Raw genomic sequence first — 18,520 nt, forward strand, 5'->3', positions numbered from 1 at the left:
GCCGCACTTGCCGCAGGGGAGGATGCAGTAACCAACCTCAAGGCTAGCGTGACTGCCGCACTCACACTCCTGCGACGAACGACAATCGTGTCTTTTTTTTTCTCTTACGACCATCGCGACAGATCACACACGTTCGTTGATTCTTTCTTTTTTCATTTGAATTACATCGAATAACAAGTCTCACTAGGGTGGTCCCATTGGGGAAGGGGAGGGGAAGGCAGTCCCACTCTCGGGGTCTGGAGTTTGGTTGGCAAAAGGACGCGATTGAATTGATTTTATTAATGTTTTTCTTCTCCTTCCCTCAACTCTTCACCTGCTTGATGGAGGAGTCCCGGAAGGTGTTGGTCTGCGCCCGTCGCCGTCTTTTGCACCGACTCCGCAGGGTAACTCATCCTTGTTTTTTATTTTCTTTAACGTCGCGTTTGAGCAGGGCGCGACTGCGCGCGCTCCCTTGAGATTTGCGAGGGTCGAATGAAAGGATTAACAGATTATTTAGGCTTTTGAGTCGTACTCCTCCCGAGATGAAAGAGCCCCGAGTCGTGTCAAATAAACTCGTCAGAGTAATTCTTGCCCCGTGAGATATACTGTTGGACCCAGATTAGCGATGTGATCTATGTGCTGGCTGGCTCTCCCGCAAAGCGGCACACGGCCCACCAAGTGTTGTACACTCGTGTGATTACTGGGTGGTGATTACTGTTTGTGTGTTACTTTTGGGGGGGAGGGAGGAGAAGGAGAGAGTGTTTTATTTGCACTTGTGTTGCTCCCCGTCTCTTTTGTTTGTGTGTTACGGGGAAGAGTGTTTTACAATCGTGTTGCACCGTCTCTTAACCTTGTCTGTGTGTATGTACCGTGTCTTTACTCGTATGTGTGTGTGTGTGTGTCTACACGCATATACCCCCTTCACCCTAGCCTAAGTCAGGGACTCTGATTTTCGACCAGCCTCGATGAGAGGATGGACATGGTTGAGTGAAGGACGACAACCGCCCCCGTGATTCGAACCCATGCCGGCCCAGCCCCGGGCGGGTCCATGTCTGTGTGTGTATAGAATGATAATGATGATAATTATAATATGATGATGAAGAATAGTAATAGTGATAGTAACAACTATGAATATTATTATTATCATTATTATTATTATTATTTTTATTATTATTATTATTATAATTATTATTATTATTATTATAAGAGTTTTGTTGTATTAGCTGGAAATATAGGCTGAATATACATAGGGATATTAGATGTGGTAGATATGATAATGAAAATAGAGCTGTGAAAAGGCTGTATGTATGTATATACATGTGTATGTGGATGGGTTGGGCCATTCTTTCGTCTGTTTCCTCGCGCTACCTTGCTAACGCGGGAGACAGCGTCAAAGTATAATAGAATATATATATATATATATATATATATATATATATATATATATATATATATATATATATATATACATATATATATACAATATATATGTGAGCGATTGGTGCCTGAACCTGCAGGAGGGTGAAAGGCGTCCACGGGATAGAGTGAATTGGAACGATGTGGTATACTGTAAAGGCTGTCAATGGACTGAACTAGGGCAAGCAACGTGAAGCGTCCAGGGTAAACCATGGAATGGTCTGTGGGGGGTCTGGTTTTGGATAGTGAGCTGTGGTTTCGGTGCATTACACATGGCAGCTTGAGAATGGAGGTAAGCGAATGCGGCCTATCCCTCGTCTGTTCCTCGCGCTCACTCTCTAACGCAGGTAATCGTGATCACTTACAGTATTCATGGACGTATTCTTATTTATGTGTTCATTTAACTGTTTATTTACGCCGTGATAAACAAGGGTTTAAATCCTCCCTCGGAAGCTGGACACCGCAATCTATCGGCCAGGGGAAACAAAGGCTCTGCCGGGATCTATTGCCTCGATCCTTCTTAAAATACTGCGGCCCAGTTGTTGTCTGTGGCCCTGACTGCTGCACCCCCACCCCTTCTCTCCGCTCCAACCAACCCCCCATTACTGCCCCCCCCCCCCCACTTTGGAGTAAAGTCCTCAAGATGAAATGTTAAGTTCGTGGGGAATGTTTTGGGGGTCCTCTCTCTCTCTCTCTCTCTCTCTCTCTCTCTCTCTCTCTCTCTCTCTCTCTCTCTCTCTCTCTCTCTCTCTCTCTGCGGTGAGCGCTACGCGCAAACCACGCCTCTCGGTGGTCTCTCTCTCGCCTCTGGTATTCTTCTTGTTGCTTTTGCTCGTTGTAAACACCACCCCTGGTGACATCATTGGACTGGAGTCATATACCAGCGCAGTGTTGCTCTCATGGGTATTGTCAGCCCCTCCCTCCTCCCTCCCTCACATCACTTTCACAGTCTACGCGAAAATATGTACCTGTATTTTTCAAGTAGTTAGATTACATCTTCTCTGACGACTATATGCACTGAATCCCCTCTCGCTTCTTTCGATCTATTGTCGCAAGTGAATACTTGCTCGTACATGGAGGCATAGAATTCGTCTTCACGTGAAGATATATCCCCATACACATGGTAGTGATAACAGAGATAGGTATAGACCTATATAGATAGATAGATAGATAGATAGATAGATAGATAGATAGAGAGAGAGAGAGAGAGAGAGAGAGAGAGAGAGAGAGAGAGAGACACCGCCGTCATTCATACACACATACACACAGCATCTTTCACACATACCCACCGCTGGTATGACAGCTCGTCCTTAAATCCCTGGCAGCAGAGTCCCAAGAGATTGGAGAAATAACAGAATGATGACTTACCCTCACGAAGGAGAGAGAGAGAGAGAGAGAGAGAGAGCAGAGTGTGTGGGATGGGTCAGCTTGTCGCTCCCATCCTCGGCAATTGTGGGTCGTATTTCGGCAAACTGGTCTACAACTGGGTAATTGCCAGTTATGGCGAGGGGTAATGTGTTTTATTCACTTCAACTCCTCGGGTGAGATTTTGGAGCGGTTTTATATGTATATTCAGACGCCAGTCTTGTCTTTGCGTGGTGTATGTGCTCGAATAAGGCACTGGAGAGCGGCAGCAGGTCGCGGGCTCTGTGTGTATATTTATACACACAGTCATACGCAAACGCGTATACCCATACGTTGGTGTGCACACTCACACATATACGCAGTATATATATATATATATATATATACACACAAGAGAAATTCAGATTAAAACGAAGTCACCAGGCCTCAGGATACCTCAAAACTTGAAGGGTTCCTTGAAGCCAGCCAACCTTATCGAGGGCGTTCGCTCTGTCCCGTCTCTCGCCTCCCTCCCTCTTCAGTTCTCGAGGACCGCCTCCATCCCCTGAAACAAGAGCCGAGAATAAGCAACCTACCCTCTCCTGCTTGAGTTTACACTATCGGGGTGGACCTCTGGCCTGTAAACAGAATGCCGGGTGAATTATCCTCCAGATAAAGCCTCTATGGGCACCATCCAATACGAATAGAAAAAGAAAAAGAAAATTGGAAAAAAAGAATTTTTTTTTCTTTCGCTGCTGCATGTGTGTGTGTGTGTGTGTGTGTGTGTGTGTGTGTGTGTGTGGAGGTTTCAATTCTCTGGTTTAACAGTTATGGAAAATTTGGATGGTTTTGGACTGGGATATATGGTCGCCATTGCCTGGGCTTAAAAACTTGGAATGGAATTCCTCAGCGATACGACCCTTTTACGCTTGTCATATTCAATAAATTACGGATAAATGCTGGTCGTGCTGTTGAGGGAGGGGGGTGGAGTACGACACCCTCCCTAGCCATATTACATGCACGGGATTGTGTGATGGTTTCACTCTGGCTCTTCTGCTATTGGATGAGGTGTAGAAAGTGACAGTTTATATATATATATATATATATATATATATATATATATATATATATATATATATATATATATATATATATATATGTTTATGTATGTCACTGTTCATTGTATATTCGTATCCTTTCATTTATGGCTTCCATACGTGCGAGCTCGGTTTCTTGAAGCTGTTCCAAACACCGTTTCGGATCCACGGCGCTCGCTCCCACCCGCATGACTCTTGCCTTCCGGTTTATACCTTGAACCTCTCGTCCCCGATCCCTCCTCATTCATGATCCAGGAAGACACGAAGACAGACTGCTGAATGGAGGAAGCCCTTGATCCCCTAACACACAAGCGATGCTTCAGAGTTTTCCCTCATGGTGAGTGTCCGGCGAAAATCATAGAATGGAACTTATATCGAGTTCTGGCGTTGACGGATGCACTCACTCACTCCTCTCTTCCTCCACCCCCGAAGCCTTCCTGCTGGGGTGTGTTAGTGTCGCCTCTTAACACCTGCAGCCATGATCGGCCGTCCGGTGACATCTGCTGAGAACTGGAACGCAGATATTTCTCATAACGGGGCGCGGACAACAGAGATAAGATGATAAGGGCCTTTACGTTTTGTCCGGACGCCGCCGTCCCCTGTATAGCACGGAGGGAGAGTATCATGTTGAGAGAGAGAGAGAGAGAGAGAGAGAGACAGCGAGAGAAAGAGACAAGGGGGGAAAAAAGAGATGTAGTTTGAATGGGGAGAGGAAAGGAAGAGAGAGAGAGAGAGAGAGAGAGAGAGAGAGAGAGAGAGAGAGAGAGAGAGAGAGAGAGAAGGTCGAGTGACCAGATGGGTTTAATTAAGACCGTTGGTTTTCAGTGCATATGCAGCCGCGTTCCCCTAGTCATGACCGTCCATGTCCAGGGCAGAGGATTAATAACGTGAGGCATCGGTGGACGGGAAGCTAGAATTAGATACGCAGAGGGGGAGAGAAAATGTCGGATACGAAGAATAAACAGATGAAAAAAAAAAAATATTAGACGGATTGCGTTCGTGTACACGACGGACGTAAGCTTGCATGCACGTCGCGTCATAGCATTCGAGGAGGCTGTGTGTGTGTGTGTGTGTGTGTTTGCGTTCGTCAGCGGATGGAGAAGAGTACAGCATCGTCAAGGACCCTCGTGCCCGTTACCTTACTCTGCTCCTGCGTGGAGTGCAGCTTGGTAAAAACTACAGAAGCCCCCCATGATAAATGGTCCCGTGTATATATATATAAGTATATGCAGACCGATAGATGTTCCACATTAATTCGTCATGCACAACCGTGGAGCATAATTCACACACACACACCCATCTACTTCAGACCGCCATCATCACCACCATGCACTCAATCAGCGCTGGCCATACGCGATTCTGATTCCTCCTAACGACCGACTCATTATCCAGTCACCGAGGCGACACAAAGGTGCAAGATTACTCTAATGGCAGGTTGCTGGACGGAGGGTGAAATGAAGGGTAAGAAAGAACAATGGAATAATCTGTCATTCAGCGCCTATCAAGTCTAGAGGGGGCTTGAATTAACTTCCTTGTGTACGACTGATTAATATAATCTCCCCTATGTCAACATATGTTTTGCAGAGGGGGCGATATTGCAACCGGTGGTTCAATGTTCTTTTATAACTGTTCTCTGCGGGAGATTGTTCATCTCGACTGTTTTCTGCGGGCGCAGTGTTCTTTTTCAAACTGTTCTCTCCGAGGCTATGTTGTTTTTATAACTGTTCTCCGCAGGGAAATGTTCCTTTATGTCTGTTCTCTGGGGTGTAGAGTTCTCTAATGTTCTCTACGGAGGCATTCTTATTTTGCAACTGTTCAACTGTTCACCGCGGGGATCATTTTTCGATGTTCTGTATCTAACTTCCGTTCCAGAATGCGGTCGTTTGAATGGGTTTAGGGGAATATGTCCAACCAATATTGATAACAGGATCACTGATATTCGAATTACGAATGAATCTTTTCGTAATTGAATAGTGTGTGTGTGTGTGTGTGTGTGTGTGTGTGTGTGTGTGTGTGTGTGTGTGTGATATAAATGAATCAGCTGGTTAGTTAGTCAATCCTGAATTTTGATTTGCCTTCAGTTTTCCTGTATACACTCTGGATATTACCCAAAAATAGGTTTATATTACTCTGAAGTCCGTGTATGATATGGTTCCCTTCCATTTCAGAAACCTACAGTTGCTGAAAACATATGCAGACGTTGAAAATGATAAAAAGAAACCCTTAAGGCATAGCCTCCCATGTTGGAATACATAAATGTATACAGAAAAGGAACATTATGTAAATATCTTTTCGAATATTGATCGTTGGGTTTCGAAAATTGGTCATTGGGTTTCGAAAATTGATCGCTGGGTTTCGGAAATATGGATCGTTGGGTTTCGAAATTGGATCGTTGGGTTAGGAGACTCGACAGCTGTGCACCTCTGGCTCTGGGGAACACCTCTGCTGTGTTAGTGACCTCAGTGACATCATTAAACATCACGTGTGAGAAGTCATGCTCTGGAAGTCCCACATGGCACCCCGAGACGTCCTTCCATCCTTACTCCCATAGCCTCTTCCTCGATCAGCCCTCCTCCTCCTCCTCCTCCTCCTCCTCCTCCTCCTCCACTGCCGGCTCTCCAACAAGTAAGACGAGACGAAGATAAGCAACATCCATCATCAACCAACTGGGCCAGGCCCCCAGGACCTTGTGGAGATAGCCGGGTGGGAGCTTCAGCACTTGTCCGTCTCTCAAGTACCTACAACTCACTCACATATGGTCTCCTGCAGGATAGGGAGGATGAAGGGCTCGGTGGGGGCGGCAGGCAGGGGTGGAGGGGAGTGAAGGGGGGGTTTGTTGGAGGGGAAGGATCAGGAGGGAGAGAGGAGGAGGAGGAGGAGGAGGAGGAGGTCCTCGGCAGATAGTGGGGCTTGTTAGTGGTGCCGCAAGTTAAGTGCCTGTAGGCGATTGTTACGCCTTTATATGAAGTGGTGTTTATTTTTCGTGGTGGGGGTCTAGTGTGCGACGGGGGTCCCCTCTTAAAGGGGGGCGGGGGGGAACAAAAACCCTGCGGTTGTCTGGCTGAGATATGGCTTTCCTTTGTTTTGTTTTTTTGTTTTTTTTGTTGTTTTTCTTTCTTTTTTTTTTCGAGTTGGTCGCTGGATCATTTTTTGCCCAGTGTACATGCGTTGAAATCTTAAGTCTTTGTGATCTTGTTTTCTGTTATTTGTGAGTTTTTTTTTTTACTCAAACTTTGTTGACTTCCATTTTCTGGTGGCTTTTCAGTGGTGTCTGTGTGTTGTCTATCTTTGATTTAATGAAAGAGTCGTTCTTATTTGTGTGTGTGTGTGTGTGTGTGTGTGTGTGTGTGTGTGTGTGTGTGTGTGTGTGTGTGTGTGTTTTATCATCTGTTTTCTCGCCATCTCGCACTTCGTCTTTTCCTATTTTTTCCCTCCTCTCATCCACAAGTCAATTTTCATATAGGCGACGTCATGCCGTTTTCGTCTTACTCCTCCTCCTGCTGCTGCTGCTGGGTTCCCAAACCTCTGGTTTCTCTACCTCCATCGCTCTCCCCTTCCCCCTCTCTCCCCAAAGCCAGTCCCCCGTCCTCCCCACTTCACCCCTACCCACCCTCATGTCTTCCAGCCCAGCGTCACTTATGAAATTGTTTCATTGTCTTTTATGTACACTAATATCAAATTAATTTGGAACGTCCATTGCCTAATTATATAACAGGCATTTAAAACCCCCCCGTAAAAATGTCGCAGATTACCTCATTTCGACTCTTATCCTCTCGCTTCTGCATAATTATTCCATTAGCAGCAAGGGACAGTCTGCTGGGTCGCATCCCAGATCAAGCTGCCGTCCTCCCCTCCCTCCCCCCCTCCCCACCCCCCTCATCCAACCCACCCTTCCCACCTTTACCCCTCCCCCACCCACCCACCCTTTTGAACTACTACCTATCCTATTCAGTTCCTCTTTTACATACACACACACACACACACACACACACACACACACACACACACACACCTTTCACACACACACACCTATTCCTCTCTCTCTCTCTCTCTCTCTCTCTCTCTCTCTCTCTCTCTCTCTCTCTCTCTCTCTCTCTCTCTCTCTCTCTCTCCCTCCCTCCCTCCCTCCCTCCCTCCCTCCCTCCCTCCCTCTCTCTCTCTCTCTCTCTCTCTCTCTCTCTCTCTCTCTCTCTCTCTCTCTCTCTCTCTCTCTCCATCGGACAAGGCATACCTACTACCTCCAGCCCATTTTACGAAAAAAAGAGAAAAAAAAAGAATAGAAACAACCGCTAATGACCGACTTAATTATCATGAGAATTTTATTAAGGAAAAAAAAAATGAGGATAAAAAAAAGAATTTGCTTCCCCGTGGGAGGAGGCAGACGAAGGAGAGGGCGACGAGGTGGTGGCGCTTTGCATATCCTCCTGGGCTACTTAGGGACGCTGGTGTTCCTTTATAATGGCGTTCATTGGCGCCTGGGTGTTTGACAAGGCGCTGGCCTGTGTGTGGGACGAGACCACCACCGCTCTCATGTTTGGATAACACGTCCGTTGAGGCTACATTTGGCTAAGGGTTTATCTCTCTCTCTCTCTCTCTCTCTCTCTCTCTCTCTCTCTCTCTCTCTCTCTCTCTCTCTCTCTCTCTCTCTCTCTCTCTCTCTCTCACCGCCGTCAGGAGGTCATGGTGTTCATATCCCCCCCTTTCCCCCCCCCCCCCCCAGCGCAGCTGCTGCTGCCGTCCAGAACACCCCCCCCCAAATTCCCCCCCACACCCCCTACCCCCACGCCATCACCCCCCCCTCCCTCCCCCCAACATGGTTTTTTTCCCGCTCGTCTGTGACGCTCTTGGTATAAGATGATTGTGCTCTGGGTGTATGTATTTTTTTTTTCTCTCTCTCTCTCTTTAATCTCGAAAGTTAGAGAATTTAATTTGTTCCTCTCTCTCTCTCTCTCTCTCTCTCTCTCTCTCTCTCTCTCTCTCTCTCTCTCTCTCTCTCCTCAGTCACGTCCTTTCTCTCGTCCTCCGATGGGTAACATACACCGAATGGCATCAATAAAGGGAGTCTCGCCTCGTATCCTTCTTTCCCCATTTGAAAAATGAATCACCCGCGTCTTGGCGGGGCAAGTGGGTAGGGACAGCGATTGGGATCGGTTCTGAGGCCTCGAAGTCCCATGCTGGGATCCTCATTATCCCCAGTGTTATAGATTCTCTCTCTCTCTCTCTCTCTCTCTCTCTCTCTCTCTCTCTCTCTCTCTCTCTCTCTCTCTCTCTCTCTCTCTCTCTCTCATTCATTTTCATTAGCACTTTCGCCTTCGCTTCACGACACGCGTTTGTTGATGTTTTCCTGTACGTTTCTTCATCACGTGTACCCAAAAGAGGCGACGGGATTGTGACTGGATCCGGAACGGAGGTTTTTTATTGAACTTTTCAAGTGCTTTATTGACATCCTTATTCCTCAGAAGCATTTTGTGATATGTCAGTTATTTTTCTTTTTATAGTTTTATTATCACTGATATCAGCATTTACGATGATTTAAGTGAGAATGGACGTACTGTGTTCGGGTGTGTATATATATATATATATATATATATATATATATATATATATATATATATATATATATATATATATATTATAATAAGAACAGCTTTCGTATCCCCAAATGTATCAGACTTCATCGCTCCCAAACAAAAAAAAAAGGAACGGTTGAAATCTGTTTTGGCTTCCATCACGAAGTACTGCACCAGAGGCCAACCGGACGATCCCCCACAGTCGACTGAAATGGTGGACGCCAAAGGGGGGGAACACTACACCCATGGGAACCCCGGGTCTTGGAGATCCTCCTGTTTCCTCCGTGTTTTTCCCCCACTCCTTTTCCTGCCTTCTTAGAGATGGAATACCTTGAAGCCTGAGCTTGTGTGTGTGTGTGTGTGTGTGTGTGTGTGTGTGTGTTGTGTGTGTATGTGTGTGTGTGTGTGAGAGAGAGAGAGAGAGAGAGAGAGAGAGAGAGAGAGAGAGAGAGAGAGAGAGAGAGAGAGAGATTTATATTTTCATTCTTTTTTGAGTGGGTTTGGAACTTGATTCTAATGGTGTTACCTCGCTTTATGGCGTGTTGCGTCCCCTTTCACTTATTTTTCCCCCTTCTAACCCCTGCGTCTTTCCCTCCTCCTCCTCCAGTAGGCTTAGCTGGTGCCCTAGGCCTACCAGAGGATCCTTTTTCCCTTCTCTCCTTCCGACCTCCTCCTCCTCCTCCTCCTCTTGCCCGCCCGCCTGCCTGCCTGCCTGCCTGCTTGTTCCACCATTCCCCCTGTTACCTGACGCCTTCGGAGACCCCCTCTCCCTCCTTCAGACACACACCCTTCCCCTTCCCCTTCCTCTCCTCTCCCGCCTCCTGGGTCAACACCAACCCATTTTGTGGAACCGCAAGAAGCTAGGGGTGTGTGTGTGAGGGTGGGGCCAAGCCTGCTTGCCTAGGCTGGCTGGTTGGCAGGCTCTCTCTCGCCCCTCGGTCCTCTTCTCTTATCCGGTCGTAACTCAACGCCCGGTGCGGCGTACCCCATGAACCGGATATTCACTTAACGAAATTTCACCCACTCGAAAATCCAGAACATCCGGAAAGACGAACGGATTTTTTTTTGGAGGGGTGTTGGATGGTTGGGGTAACAGTAGGTGCGAAGCGCGGCAGTCAACGACGAACGTTTCCCCGCCATTGTTAAGGTGAGGTGAATAAGGCAGGAAGGGCGGAGCGTGGGTTTGGCGACATTCAATGCGCCACCATGGTTTCGTGGGAGGGTGGGAACAAATTCTTTGGCGCGATCGACGCTAGTTTTTTTCTTTTTTTTTTTTTTTTTTCCTTAGACGTGGAAGCCTTGAAGAAATGTCGTTTGGCCTTCGAGCATCACAACTTTCTCTCAAAGGGCCAAGCGAAGGTTAGACTTTCTTTTAGGGGCATAGGGAACAACCCGATCTAGTTTCTTTTTCCCTTTTAACTGCGTTTTCTACGATATCACAGAATCCTGTTATCACGTTAGACTCTAGGGCAAAAGTAAACAACCCATTCCATTTTCTTTTCCCTTCTTGAATTCGTTTTCTACCCTATCAGAGAATCATGTCTTTACATTAAACTTCAGGGCAAAGGAAACAACCCATTCCAACTTTTTTTTCCTTTTAAAATCCGTTTTCTTCCACATCAGGGAGTCCCGTAATCACGTTTTCGTCACGCCGTTTTGCAAGGTTACTCCGGTCTTGATTGTCATTCTGTCGTGGCAGCAGACGACGTAATGAGTTGCTCGTATCGCCTCCTATCATCCTTACGAGACCGTTTTCCTGTATTTTTTTTCCTGTGGTATGATTCACTTCCGAACCTCAAGAGAGAGAGGAGAAATGGGGGAAAAAAAAAAAAAACAATTGACCTCAGAATTGCTGTGAGGAGCTCAAAATAGTCGGTTGGTTTCGAAGAATGGTGGTTCGCAGCCCTTTTACGGAATGTGGCCATTCGTCCCTCCGTGTCGAAGAAAAAACTCAAGTGTCAATGACGTATCGTGTCTGATTAGCGGTTTCGCGTTGTCTTGAAATTACAGGTGACACTTCGTTCGTTAAGAATATCGGATGTTATGGGTGAGGGTGGATGAACTTTGCGTGTGAAAATGGCGGGATCCGATCTTCTCTGCGTGTTCCGTTGGTTTCTTTTTTTTTGAGGGAAGGAAAACGGGAAGCTTTTTTTCTTTTTTTTTTTCATTGTCTCTGGCTAGCTTTTGACTCTCTTTCTCTGTCCCTGTTTTCTCATCTCTCTCTCTCTCTCTCTCTCTCTCTCTCTCTCTCTCTCTCTCTCTCTCTCTCTCTCTCTCTCTCTCTCTCAAAATCCTGTGGACATTCTTCTTTATCTTCTCCGTCGGCTTCTTCAGGGTGTGAGGGCTTCTTTCGCGCTGTTACTTTTCTTTCCTGTTCTTGTTTTGCTCCGGAGGAGATTCGCAGAACAGTGCTTGTTTCTCGGAGAGAGAGAGAGAGAGAGAGAGAGAGAGAGAGAGAGAGAGAGAGAGAGAGAGAGAGAGAGAGAGAGAGAGAGCATAGCATAGCATAGCATAGGACTGGCTGTACTGATAGCATCAGCTGGACTGATAAAAGCGTTGAGCCTGAGTGGTAGAAACATTGCGGGGTGGGTTGGGGGGGATAGAAGCTGGGGTTAGGCAGAAGCAGCAGCAGCAGCAGCAGCAGTAGGTGCAGCCGGAAAGAGCCGCTGTGTGTAGGAAAAAAGTGCACCAGTAGAAGGGGTTGAAGCGGGTTACAGCAGGAGCAGAGGCCGTGCATCAGAAGCAGTGGGTGTAGCAGACGAAAGGAGTAGGGGCATGAGGAACAGCAGGGCGAAGGACAACGAGAGATTGAGCAGCCAGAGGAAGGGAACAGCAGAAGAAGAGGGACAGCAGGACAACAAAGAGGAGAGAACAGGAGAAGGAGAGGCGCAGCAAAGAGAAGAGCATAGGAACACCCAAAAAGATCCAGCCGCAGAAGCGAGGCAGGTCTTGGATCAAGAACGGCTGGAGGAGGAGCAGCAGGCGTTGAGGAGGTGGTTTGGTGAGGCAGGACACACACACACACACACACACACACACACACACACACACACACACACACACATCCTGGAGGCCAACCACTCCAGGGGTATTGTGGTCTGGCCCTAGTCAACGACTGCTGTCATTACCATCCTTAAAACACTCAGACACACACACACACACACACACACACACACACACACACACACACACACACACACACACACACACACTAACCTTCCTCAGCATATCCAGTCCCTGCCAGTCTGCCCCAGCTGTCGATATCCCTGGCCACCATCACACCGTGTACATCAGTACATACTACAACAACCCTGTAATAGCCATGTAGAACGAAGTCCAGTCGAATTAAACGATGATTATTTCTTCTTCATACCCGCTCCTCCTCCTCCTTCGCCCGCGAGACCGAACCCCGTGAAGATTGGCTGCTACTCGAGCCAGCGCTGAGAATAATTTCTTCGTCGCCGGAGGCTCAGAGGGGGGGGGGGCAACTGGAAAGCAGGCAAATACCTAAAGGGTACGACTGCGATAATGAGAGCAATTACTACAATCAAACGTTTAGCGTGGCAGCTTGTTATGAAAGCCGGGCACGCCCTCCGCGCAGGCGGGAAAATGACGAGTCGCCGATAAAGCAGCTGGACGCACGAGGGTCGAGAAGTTGGGTCGAATCCGTAACTCTCGGTCTCAGAATTCGTAATTTGTTTGTGCCAATGAAGAGATGCCGGGAGGGGGTGTTTGGCTGGGATTTATGAGGGGCGTGTTGCACACATGTACAAGCACGCAGACACACACTCGCACACACACACACACACACACCACTCGCATGCACGCACATCACGTACGAGGAAACATAAATCACACACACACACACACACACACACACACACACACACACACACACACACACACACACACACACACGTTAATGTAAGGAAGAGGGAGGATTCTCTTTCCTTGTCCTGACCAGTGGTCCGTGGAACGACCCAGAGCTCATTTACTGGTGTGGGGTCGTAGGACAACACCTACTCCCGCAAACGAAGGCGGGTCGTTCATCCGACGGGCGTAAGAACAGGGGGACATCCCGATGAGGGGGGAAGAGGGGTGAAGTGTTGCAAGGGGTGAGGGAAGGGGTGGGATGGCAGGTGGCGGCTAGTAGTGGATGGTGATGGACGGAAAGGGAAAGGAATGGGAAAGGGAAAAGAGGAGGAAGAGAGAAAAAAAGAAAGATAAAAGAATGGGACTGAAAAGGGGGAAATGAAACAGCCACCTGAAATCTGGGCCCCTCTGCTCTGGCTTCTCATTAATCAGGTCCTCTGTTGTGGGGTGTAGTCCAGGGGAAGTTAAAGCAGGGTTGGCGATGTTTCGTGTCTGCGTCTCTCAGTCAGGTCTTTCCCTCGTCTCTCTCTCTCTCTCTCTCTCTCTCTCTCTCTCTCTCTCTCTCTCTCTCTCTCTCTCTCTCTCTCTCTCTCTCTCTCTCTCTCTCTCTCTCTCGAGATCGAGCGGTAGGGCCGCTCATATCGTGTTTTAAGGTAGGGGGGGGGGGGAGAAATATTTATCTAAGTCCATTTTTTTCGCTTTGATCATTAAAGTTCGGCCCGAGGAAAAGGTAGGAATGACCCATCGAGGTGTACTAATGCCTCTACTTTTCTCTTCAAAGTCCCCTCAAACGAGCTGTCAAAAAAATAAACCAGTTTCCACCTTGACAATAAACATTACAGAGCCGCCACATTTCTTCGCATCTCTTTTTTTTTTTTTTCCCCCAGAAGTTTTATCACTTTTCTGCTGATGCATAGGGGAGGAATGGGATGTAAATGGTCATTGGAAAAAGTATAGAAAAAACAAAAAGAGTCTTGAAGACTGGAACTGGTTGGGGCAGGCGATCGGAGGGAGTAAACCTCTCCCTGCATTATGTTCATTGGGGCAATGGGATGGTTGGTCCCCTCCTCTGCGTTATAACTCCCAGGGTTTCGTTGAAACCGCGCAGGAGGAGGACGAACCATTCAGGTGTCACCCTCGTTAAATGTCTCCTCGTACCGCCCGGAAATAACGTGAGGGGGATTATCGCGATGGTCGAAATTAACATGTTCTGGACCAAATGCTCCTGGATACCGGTTTCCAGGTGTCTTAAGGGGTGCCTGGAAGAGGGCGGCAGAAGGGTGGAGATGGGTATAGAAGCTTCAGACTGTAGGAGGAAGGAAGGAAGGCAAAGAGAGCAAGACTTCGTAAAAGAGCAAGATCGCGTAGGATCCCTGGAGGGATATTAGTGTCTATGATGAATCACCATTAAGGAAATAATTCACACTTTGGGGAAGAGCCGTTGGACTGAATCGTTATTTTGTGGATACGATAATTAAATTACTGTTATTTTATAATTATCATTATTATTATTATTATTATTATTATTATTATTATTATTATTATTATTATTATTATTATTATTATTTTATTATCATTATTATTATTATTATTATTATTGATGCTACTATTAGTCATTATGCTTATAACTAACCATAACATCATTTCAAAGAAAAGTTATTATTATCACAATCATCATTATCATTACCATTTGCCTTAATACGATAGCCTTGAAAAATGCGATGTTAGTCTGCACCGATCATAAGTACTCCGTTTTATTACAAGAATTAACCATCCAATATCATATTCGAAAATGAAAGAAGATGGCTTGGGGGGGATATACCGCTGCTCCTCATAGTTCTTTCGTCTTTTTCTTATACTTTCATTTTTTTTTTGGTCTCTCCTCACTGCTATTAGCACCTGGCTACAGGCTTAACACAGACGCTGAATTAATTCTACACGATCTTAAGGTGCCCGTTGGAGTGTGAAAACATCTTTTAGTCGACTTCAAGAACGTCTGGGACCCGGACGTTTCTCTTCGTCTCTTTGTTGTTGTTGTTTCTCTTTTTTTTTAGGGGGGTGGTGGTTCCTCTCTCTCTCCCTCCCCATGACATGTTAATGTACAGCATTGCCGCGGAACAGCTCAAGTCTTGCCAGCAGACTACTAGGCTGTCTCTTTCCCCCTGCCGTGCCACCCCTCACGCTACTACATCTTCAGGAATTCTCATACTGCCCTCCTCCATATTCCCCAGCCTCTATGCCTCCTCCTCCTCATCTACTCTCTCTCTCTCTCTCTCTCTCCCTCCCTCTCCCTATCTCTCTGTTCTTCAGAAATAAACATAATATATGCTAATCCCTACAACAGCTGCTACACATATCCAATGCTCATTGCTAATTCACATCACAGGCTCCTTGTGATTTATCTAATGTTGCTACAAGGTCCGCCCGAGCCAGCAGGTTTCCCCCCCCAGCAGCCCCCCGGCTCCTCCTCACCCAAACCCTCCTCCCTCTATGCCAGACAAAATCACACAACAAACCCGTAACTCAGGTCGGTATTGTTATTACTGTTCGGGTGTATATATATATATCTATTTTGGCGATGCGTCATGGGATAGTCTCCAGTGTAGAGGGACTTTGGCCTGTGGTGGAATTTGACTGCCTATTCTGTCTGTCTGTTTCCCTTGGCTTTCTGTGTATATATATATATTTTTTTTTTTTTCTTTTTCATACCATTCGCCATCTCCCGCGATAGCGAGGTAGCGTTAAGAACAGAGGACTGGGCCTTTGAGGGAATACCCTCACCTGGCCCCCTTCTCTGTTCCTTCTTTTGGAAAATTAAAATAAAAAAATGAGAGGGGAGGATTTCCAGCCCCCCGCTCCCTTCCCTTTTAGTCGCCTTCTACGACACGCAGGGAATACGTGGGAAGTATTCTTTCTCCCCTATCCCCAGGGAGGATATATATATATATATATATATAGGTGTTATTGGGCTTCGTCTGAAAATGAGAGGCTGTATCAGTACTGGTAGTCTCGTCAAAGAACTTCCTCGCGCCAAAGGAGTCCACATTTCCCTGCCTCTGAAAGTAGCGCAGCCTTGGGCTTTAGAAAAAACAAAGAGAAAAAGTTTTGGGATCTCATAGAGGGACTAATTCTTTTTTTTTATATAGAGCTCTGTGTCCTCGGCATAAATTCGAAGATGAATTAATACATAAATGAATAAAGATCAGCACTTTAGACCCACAGTATATGGAAAATGGCCTGCAAGTGATGGGGTTTAAGTGTAGCAAAAGTGTCAAGAAAACGTATCGCTTTGGATATCAAAATCCACGTGAAAAAAAATGGCTCATCCAGGCGAATGAACGTGACTCGGACATAGGTATATATGGATATACAACCAGCAAAAATAGTAGAAAAAAAAATAGTAAAAAAAAAAGTATCGGTACTTTTGTGTTCGATGGAAATCAAAATCGAAATCATATTTTGGCCGTAGTAGACATTCCATTCGCCAACGAGCCCTTACAGAGAATGGAATGCAGAAATAATGAGACTTCCAATGAAAAAAAAAAAGAAAAAACATGAAAAACGATGAATTTGTTGAGGCATATCGGCTTTATTTTTTGTTTTGAGATTTGAGGGTTTTTTTTTTTTTTTTTAGAACTGAGCCAGATTTTCCGAAAATTCTTTAATTGTTGTATATTTGATTATATTTTCCTTTTAGTTTCCTATTTTTTGGGGGTGTGGGTGGATGGGATATACAGGTATATTTTACTAAAAAAAAACACAGGAAAGTTTTGCAGGGTAACAGGTAAGAGGCGATAGGACAGGGGAAAGTTCCTTCACTTCTCCAATGGTTTCCGATACCCCCTTGTCTTGTTGGCGTCGCTGCCACATAAGAACAGCCATACTAAGCAAATGACGTCATTCGGGAGACTAAATGAAAACTCTTTGTCCTTTGTCTAGTATGTAGAGCGTGGCAAGTGTACCCATACCTTTTTTTTTGTTTTGTTGACTTTTAAGACGATGACGTATGTTGCCGTGCGCATAAACAACTGATATTTAGTTTATGAGCAAATGTTCTTTTTTTTTTTGTAAGATGATGGGTTTACCATCTGCATCATCATTTAGAAATATTACCAGTAGCCCCGTGAAGTCCTTCGTATATCTCTCGTAAAACGCTGGCGGGAACGCGCAACCGTGGTATAGTGACCCCTTTTAGATCTGATTTGAATAGATCTCCCTTTTTCTCGGAAAGCATCCTGAGTTGTTCTCGTCGCTGACCATAATGCACACACGGGCCGGCCCGGGTTCGAATCCTGGGCGTGGCAGTCGGCCCACAGAGCTAACAAGCTCAGGACGAAGTGTGTTTGCTCACACACACGAGTAAAGACATGATGCATTGATATATACATGGGTAAGAGACGGGGCAACACGAGACACACAAACACACACAGACACTCACACACACAGACACGCACAATTACAACATTCCCTCCACTTCAAACAAAAAAAAAAGGAGAGGGGGGGATTAAACCTCTTTTTCCATCAAGCTCGACCAGATATTGGCCAAATCCAGAAATTTCAGATACAAGCAGGAGTTTCGGTTGTATCAGGTGAGCGAGCCAATGAGAGAAAGGGGAGGGATTAGATGCGGATCGGACACTCGCTGATTACGATTAAAGGATTTCCAATCGTTGCAAGTCGGATATGCCGTATCGGAAACCTTTATCTTAAGTAGGAGATAAATCACGACACGGCAACTGTAGTGCGGTGTTGACCTCCTGGTGTTCCTCCTTTTTTTTTGAGGGGGGGGGGCTGGTTTCCAAGATTTTTATATATCTTTTTATGTTTTTGTCTTTTTTTCATTTTCGTAAGATGGTTTGACCTCATGGTGTTCCTCCTCTCTTTTTTTTTGGGGGGGAGGTGGTGGTGGTTTCCAAGATTTTTATATATTTTTTTCTTCTTTTTCATTTTCGTAAGATGGTTTCTATGGCCTGTTTAACACTGTTCGTTGGGTACGTATTTTGCGTTTGGCGAATCTTAAAAGACGAAGTGAGATTTCAAATGTGGAGTTTCTAAATTTTTTGTGTCGTTCTGTGAGATTCGACAAATGTTTCTTTTCGAAATAAGATATTGTAACTTGCTAAGGTAACGCAACTTTACTAAGGTAGCACGACTTAGTAAGATAGCACAGCTTACAAAGATTGGACAAGTTGATGGTTTTCTTTCCTTCCCACAAATATTTACTTTTTCCTCTTCCAAAAA

The 18,520-nt window shown here is 46.0% G+C and overlaps 2 long non-coding RNA genes across 2 annotated transcripts in view; one reads left to right on the forward strand and one right to left on the reverse strand.

Annotated features, from left to right (window-relative positions):
• LOC139756568 (uncharacterized) overlaps nucleotides 1–18,520 on the forward strand; it is a 512,804-nt gene that overhangs the window by 355,091 nt on the left and 139,193 nt on the right. The window lies entirely within an intron of this gene.
• Nucleotides 1–18,520, reverse strand: part of LOC139756566 (uncharacterized) — a 155,426-nt gene that overhangs the window by 53,328 nt on the left and 83,578 nt on the right. The window contains exon 2 of the long non-coding RNA XR_011714382.1: nucleotides 3,196–3,304. This is a non-coding gene — a long non-coding RNA (uncharacterized lncRNA). The remainder of the gene's footprint in view (nucleotides 1–3,195; nucleotides 3,305–18,520) is intronic.

This window comes from Panulirus ornatus, chromosome 22, assembly GCF_036320965.1.
Source record: "Panulirus ornatus isolate Po-2019 chromosome 22, ASM3632096v1, whole genome shotgun sequence".
Taxonomy (NCBI): Eukaryota; Metazoa; Arthropoda; class Malacostraca; order Decapoda; family Palinuridae; genus Panulirus; species Panulirus ornatus.